Source organism: Bos mutus, chromosome 20 (genome assembly GCF_027580195.1).
Source record: "Bos mutus isolate GX-2022 chromosome 20, NWIPB_WYAK_1.1, whole genome shotgun sequence".
Lineage (NCBI taxonomy): Eukaryota > Metazoa > Chordata > Mammalia > Artiodactyla > Bovidae > Bos > Bos mutus.
The window spans coordinates 12,547,151-12,554,576 of record NC_091636.1 but is presented as its reverse complement, the minus strand read 5'-3'; the positions used below and the strand labels follow the sequence as shown (position 1 = coordinate 12,554,576).

General features: G+C 42.4%; 1 pseudogene; it reads left to right on the top strand.

Moving 5' to 3' along the window:
* The first annotated feature begins 278 nt into the window (after nucleotides 1-278).
* Nucleotides 279-832, top strand: LOC102274809 (large ribosomal subunit protein uL22-like; annotated as a pseudogene).
* Nucleotides 833-7,426: the final 6,594 nt, after the last annotated feature.

Below are 7,426 nucleotides of genomic sequence, written 5' to 3'. Positions count from 1 at the left end.
GTAGCCCACCAGGCTCCTCTGTCCGTGGAATTTCCCAGCAAGAATACTGGAATGGGTTGCCATTTCCTTTTCCATGGGATCTTTCCCAAGCCAGGAACTGAACCTGTGCTTCCTGTGTCTCCTGCATTACAGGTGGATTCTTTACCACTGAACCACCAGGGAAGCCCATCCAAAATACAAGAAGAACATTTAAAATGCAACAATAAGAAAACAAAAACAGCTCAATTTAAAAATGGGCCTAAGCTTTTCTGGTAACCGGCCTGAGGTGACCCCTAAAAATGGTGCGCTATTCACTCGACTCAGAAAACCCCACAAAATCATGCAAATCAAGAGGTTCAAATCTTTGTGTTCACTTTAAGAACACTCGTGAAACTGCCCAGGCCATAAAGGTATGCATATCCGAAAAGCCACCAAGTATTTGAAGGATGTCACTTTAAAGAAGCAGTGTGTGCCATTCGGTCATTACAACGGTGGAGTTGGGAGGTGTGCACAGGCCAAACAGCGGGGCTGGACGCAGGGTCGGTGACCCAATAAGAGTGCTGAATTGTTACTGCACGTGCTCAAAAATGCAGAGAGTCATGCTGAGCTTAAGGGCTTACATGTAGATTCTCTGGTCATTGAGCACATCCAGGTGAACAAAGCCCCCAGGATGCGGCGCAGGACTTACAGAGTTCACGGTTGGATCAACCCCTACATGAGCTCTCCCTGCCACACTGAGATGATCCTTACTGAAAAAGAACGGATTGTTCCTAAACCAGAAGAGGAGGGTGCACAGAAGAAAAAGACATCCTGGAAGAAACTGAAGAAACAAAAACTTATGGCCCAGGAATAAATGCTGCAAAAAATAAATGCAAATAAAAGTTAAAAAAAAAAAAAAGAGCCTAAGATTTGAAAGATCTCTCACCAGAGTCAATATACAGATAAGCATATGAAAAAAATGCTCAACATCATATGTCACTAAATTTTTGCAAATTAAACAGAGATACCACCACATTACTAGTTATCTATTAAAATAGTGAGAATCCAAAACACTGACAACACCAAATACTGGCAAGGATGTGTGGAACGGCAGAAACTCTTGCTCCTTGTTGATGAGAGTGAAAAATGGTACAACCTTTATGGAAGACAGTTTGACAGCTTTTTATAAAGCTAAACATAGTCTTGGCATATGATCCAGTTATTGCACTTTGAAATACTTACAAATGAGTTGAAAACTTATGCCCACACAAAAACCTGCACATCTTTATTCATAATTTCTCAAAGCTGAGCCACCAAGATGTCCTTGACTGTAGCCCACCAGGCCCCTCTGTCCATGGAGTTCTCCAGGCGAGAATACTGGAGTAGGTTGCCCTTCCCTTCTCCAGGGTCAGTAGGTGTATAGATGGACAAGCTGTGGTACAAGATACCTATGCAGTGATAAAGAGGAATATGCTATCAAACTATGAAAAGACATAAATGCAACTTAGATGCATATGGCTAAGTGAAAGAAGGGAATGTGAAAAGGCTTCACACTGTATGGTTCCAATGGCATGCCATCTTGAAAAAGGTAAAACTATGGAGACGGCAATGGCAACCCACTCCAGTACTCGCCTGGAAAATCCCATGGGCAGGTCGCTGGGAATTGGACACCACTGAGTGACTTCACTTTCACTTTTCACTTTCATGCATTGGAGAAGAAAATGGCAACCCACTTCAGTGTTCTTGCCTGGAGAATCCCAGGGATGGGGGAGCCTGGTGGGCTGCCGTCTATGGGGTCTCACAGAGTTGGACACGACTGAAGTGACTTAGCAGCAGCAGCAGCATGGAGATAATAAACAGATTAGTAGTTGCCAGGAGTTTAGCTTTGGGGTTGTGTAGGTAAAGTATTAATATAAAGGACTTTTTTAGGTGGTGAAACTGTTTTCTATAATACTGTAGTGATGAATGCATGACACTGCGAGCTTGTCCAATCTGTGGAACGTTATAGCACAAACAGTGAAACAGTGTACACAATAAAAAAATCATTTAGGACTTTGGAAGATCCCAGCTGTAATACAGAATGTAACAAACCAATCTAATTGCTTTGCAAATATATGAAACAGTCTCACCAAAGTGGGGGGAGGAGGTGGTGAAGCGGTTACTTTACTAATTTTGGAAATGAGTGTAGTTGGCCAAAAGAATTATACTAGGCTGCTTACTCTAGTTGATAAAATTATTTCTCACAAGGATTAGTTAGTTCTGTTGCTCAGTTGTGTCTGACTTTTTGCGACCCCATGACTGCAGCATGCCAACTTCCCTGTGCAGCCCCAACTCCTGGAGCTTACTCAAACTCATGTCCATTGAGTCAGTGATGTCAACCAACCATCTCATCCTCTGTCATCCCCTTCTTCTCCTCCCCTCAATCTTTCCCAGCATCAGGGTCTTTTCAGATGACTCAGCTGTTTGCATCAGGTGGCCAAAGTATTGGAGTTTCAGCTTCAGCATCAGTCCTTCCAATGAATATTCAGGACTGATTTCCTTTAGGATTGACAGCTTTGATTTCCTTATAGTCCAAGGGACTCATAAGAGTCTTCTCCAACACCACAGTTCAAAAGCATCAATTCTTTGGTGCTCAGCTTTCTTTATAGTCCAACTCTCACATCCATACATGTCTACTGGAAAAACTACAGCTTTGACTACATGGACCTTTGTCGTCAAAGTAATGTCTCTGCTTTTTAATATGCTGTCTAGGTTGGTCATAGCTTTTCTTCCAAGGAGCAAGTGTCTTTTAATTTCATGGCTGCAATCACCATCTGCAATCACCATCTCGGAGAAGGCAATGGCACCCCACTCCAGTACTCTTGCCTGGAAAATCCTATGGATGGAGGAGCCTGGTAGGCTGCAGCCCATGGGGTTGCTAAGAGTCAGACACGACTGAGTGATTTCACTTCACTTTTCACTTTCATGCATTGGAGAAGGAAATGGCAACCCACTCCAGTGTTCTTGCCTGGAGAGTCCCAGGGATGAGGGAGCCTGGTGGGCTGCCGTCTATGGGGTCGCACAGAGTCAGACACGACTGAAGCAACTTAGCAGCAGCAGCAATCACCATCTGCAGTGATTTTGGAGCCCCACCCCCAAATAAAGTCTCTCACTGTTTCCGTTGTTTCCCCATCTATTTGCCATGAAGTGATGGGACCAGATGCCATGATCTTAGTTTTCTGAATATTGAGTTTTAAGCCAAGTTTTCACTCTCCTCTTTCACTTTCATCAAGAGGCTCTTTAGCTCTTCTTCACTTTCTGTCATAAGCGTGGTGCCATCTGCACATCTGAGGTTATTGATCTTTCTCCTGGCAATCTTGATTCCAGCTTGTGCTTCATCCATCCTGGCATTTTGCATGATGTAGTCTGCATATAAGTTAAATAAGCAGGGTGACCATATATAGCCTTGATGTGCTCCTTTCCTGATTTGAAACCAGTCTGTTGTTCTATGTCCAGTTCTAACTGTTGCTTCTTGATCTGCATACAGGTTTCTCAGGAGGCAGGTCAGGTGGTCTGATATTCCCATCTGTTTAAGAATTTTCCACAGTTTGTTGTGATCCACACAGTCAAAGGCTTTGGCATAGTCAATAAAGCAGAAATAGATGTTTTTCTGGAACTCTCTTGCTTTTTCAATGATCCAGCAGATGTTGGCAATTTGATCTCTGGTTCCTCTGCCTTTTCTAAAACCAGCTTGAACATCTGGAAGTTCATGGTTCACGTACTGATGAAGCCTGGCGTGAAGAATTTTGAGCATTACTTTACTAGCCTGTGAGATGATTGCAATTGTGTGGTAGTTTGAACATTCTTTGACATTGCCTTTCTTTGGGATTGGAATGAAAACTGACCTTTTCCAGTCCTGTGGCCACTGCTGAGTTTTCCAAATTTGCTGGCATATTGAGTGCAGCACTTTCACAGCATCATCTTTCAGGATTTGAAATAGCTCAACTGGAATTCCATCACTTCCACTAGCTTTGCTCATAGTGATGCTTCCTAAGGCCCACTTGACTTCACATTCCAGAATATCTGGCTCTAGATGAGTGATCACATCATTGTGGTTATCTGGGTCATGAAGAGCTTTTTTGTTTAGTTCTGTGTATTCTTGTCACCTCCTCTTAGTATCTTCTGCTTTTGTTAGGTCCATACTATTTCTGTCCTTTATTGTGCTCATCTTTGCATGAAATATTCCCTTGGTATCTTTAATTTTCTTGAAGAGATCTATAGTCTTTCCCATTCTATTGTTTTCCTCTATTTCTTTGCATTGGTCACTGAAAAAGGCTTTCTTATCTCTCCTTGTTATTCTTTGGAACTCTGCATTTAAATGGGTATATCTTTCCTTTTTTCCTTTGCCTTTTGCTTCTCTTCTTTTCTCAGCTATTTGTAAAGCCTCCTCAGACAACCATTTTGCCTTTCTTTTTCTTGGGGATGGTCTTGATCACTGCCTCCTGTACAGTGTCACGAACCTCTGTCCATAGTTCTTCAGGCACTCTGTCTATCAGATCTAATCCCTTGAATCTATTTGTCACTTCCTCTATAAAATTGTAAGAGATTTGATTTAGGTCATACCTGAATGGTCTAGTGGTTTTCCCTACTTTCTTCAATTTAAGTTTGAGGTTGGCAATAAGAGTTCATGATCTGAGCCACAGTCAGCTCCTGGTCTTGTTTTTGCTGACTGTTTTAGAGCTTCTTCATCTTTGGCTGCAAAGAATGTTATCAATCTGATTTCAGTATTGACCATCTGGTGATGTCCGTGTGTAGTGTCTTCTCTTATCTTGTTGGAAGAGGGTGTTTGCTATGACCAGTGAGTTCTCTTAGCAAAACTCTGTTAGCCTTTGACCTGAGTCATTTAGTATCCCAAGGCCAAATTTGCCTGTTACTCCAGGTGTTTCTTGACTTCCTACTTTTGCATTCCAGTCCCCTATAATGAAAAGAACATCTTTTTTGGGTGTTAGCTCTAGAAGGTCGGTCTTCATAGAGCCATTCAGCTTCAGCTTCTTCAGCATTACTTGTTGGGGCACAGACTGGATTATCGTGATATTGAATGGTTTGACTTGGAAATGAACAGAGATCATTCTGTTGTTTTTGAGATTGCATTCAAGTACTGCATTTTGGACTCTCTTGTTGACTATGATGGCTACTCCCTTTCTTCTAAGGGATTTTTGCCCACAGTAGTAGATATAATGGACATCTGAGTTAAATTCACCCATTCCAGTCCATTTTAGTTTGCTGATGCCTAAAATGCCGCTGTTCACTCTTGCCATCTCCTGTTTGATGACTTCCAATTTACCTTGATTCACGGACCTAACATTCCAGGTTCCTATGCAGTATTGTTCTTTACAGCATTGAACTTTACTTCCATCACCAGTCACATCCACAACTGGGTGTTGTTTTTGCTTTGGCTCTGTCTCTTCATTCTTTCTGGAATTATCTCCACTCATCTCCAGTAGCATATTGGGCACCTACTCACCTGAGAAGTTCATCTTTCAGGTCCTATCTTTTTGTCTTTTCATACTGTTCATGGGGTTCTCAAGGCAAGAATACTGAAGTGGCTTACCATTCCCTTCTCCAGTAGACTACGTTTTGTCAGAACTCTCCACCATGACCTGTTTGTCTTGGGTGGACCTACATGGCAAGGCTCATAGTTTCATTGTTAGACAAGGCTGTGGTCCATGTGATCAGATTGGTTAGTTTTCTGTGATTGTGGTTTTCATTCTGTCTGTCCTCTGATGGATAAGGATAAGAGTCTTATGGAAGCTTCCTGATGGGAGAGACTTGCTGAGGGGGAAACTGAGTCTTGTTCTGTTGGGCAGGTAAATCTTTAATGCTCAGTAAATCTTTAATACAATTTCTGTTGATGGGCGGGGCTGTATTCCCTCCCTGTTGTTTGACCTAAGGCCAAACTATAGTGGAGGAAATGAAGGTCCCATGCATGTACTGCTGAACTCAGTGCTCCTGACCCTGCAGCAGGCCACTGCTGACCCATGCTTCCACTGGAGACTCCTGGACACTCATGGACACTCAGTGGATACTCAAGTCTGGGTCAGTCTCTTGTGGGGTAACTGCTCCTTTCTCCTGGGTCCTGGTGCACACAAGGGTTTGTTTGTGCCCTCCCAGAGTCTGTTTCCCCAGTCCTGTGTAAGTTCTAGCGGCTCTATGGTGGGGTTAATGGCGACCTCCTCCAAGAGGGCTTATGCCATACCCAGGTCTGCTGCATCCAGAGCCCTTGCCCCTGTGGCAGGCCATTGCTGACCCATACCTCTGCAGGAGACACTGAGACACAGTTCTGGCTCAGTCTCTGTGGGGTGTCTGGATCCTGGTGTGCACAAAGTTTGTCTGAGCCCCTTGAGCATCTCTGGCGGGTATGGGGTTTAATTCTAAACATGATTTCACCACTCCTACCATCTTGCTGGGGCTTCTCTTTTGCCCTTGGACGTGTGGTATCGTTTTTTGGTGGGATCCAACATTCTTCTGTTGAGAGTTGTTTAGCAGCAAGTTGTAATTTTGGAGTTCTCACAGAAGTGATGAGCTCATGTCCTTCTTCTCCGCCATCTTTTTATCTGTTTTAACAACTACAGATATGAATCCAAGACTTATGGTTTTTTGACTTTACAAAGGTATGAAAAGCTATGAATTCAGTTCCAAGGCACTGCCAAAGATCTGTACAGCTTCATTATTCTGAAACTACTATATGTGTATATTAGAATTTAGCAATGAGCAAGGTGTGTTACTGTTGGAGGTTACAGATAAGCAAAGGGGAAGAGGCTGGAATGATTCATGGGTAGTAACCTAGAAGTGGAGACATTGGTGTGAATTCATATTTACCTTAATATGTATACACAGATGGTTGCATATAGAAATATTTATAGATAAGTGTATATATGTACAGGTTACTATGAATGAAAATTTCTTTGCTCTGTTGGTTGAGGGTTCCTAGAAGCAAAGGCCTCTCAGTAGCAATGAGCACAACTATCACCCAGGGGTTGGTATATAATTTTCCAGTAAAAGCAACCAGGGTGCCTTGCAGAAATGGCTGACTCTAGGACTGGAGCAAGAAATACATAAGATAAGCTTGGAGTATCTTACAGTGCTAGAAAGTGAGGAAGTTCTCAAAGTATTAAAAAACCTACAATGATAAGGGTATGTCAAAGGGACATAAGAACAAACTGAAAGAGCTCAGTGGCCAAAACTAGAATAATCTGGGCAGCACAATAAAGTAATAATGCATTTTAACACCAAGTATAAAAAAAACCCCATGAGTCCATACTGATATAAACAAATAATTAAATAAGTAGATAACTGGGAAAAGAGACAAATCTCTGCAGAAAAATTCCAAATAATTTATGTAGGTACTCCACTATCAAGGAGGTGGAGGATAATGCCTTCATCTTTAGGTTTGGGCTGCATATAATGCCTTCCTTCTAAAAGTACAATA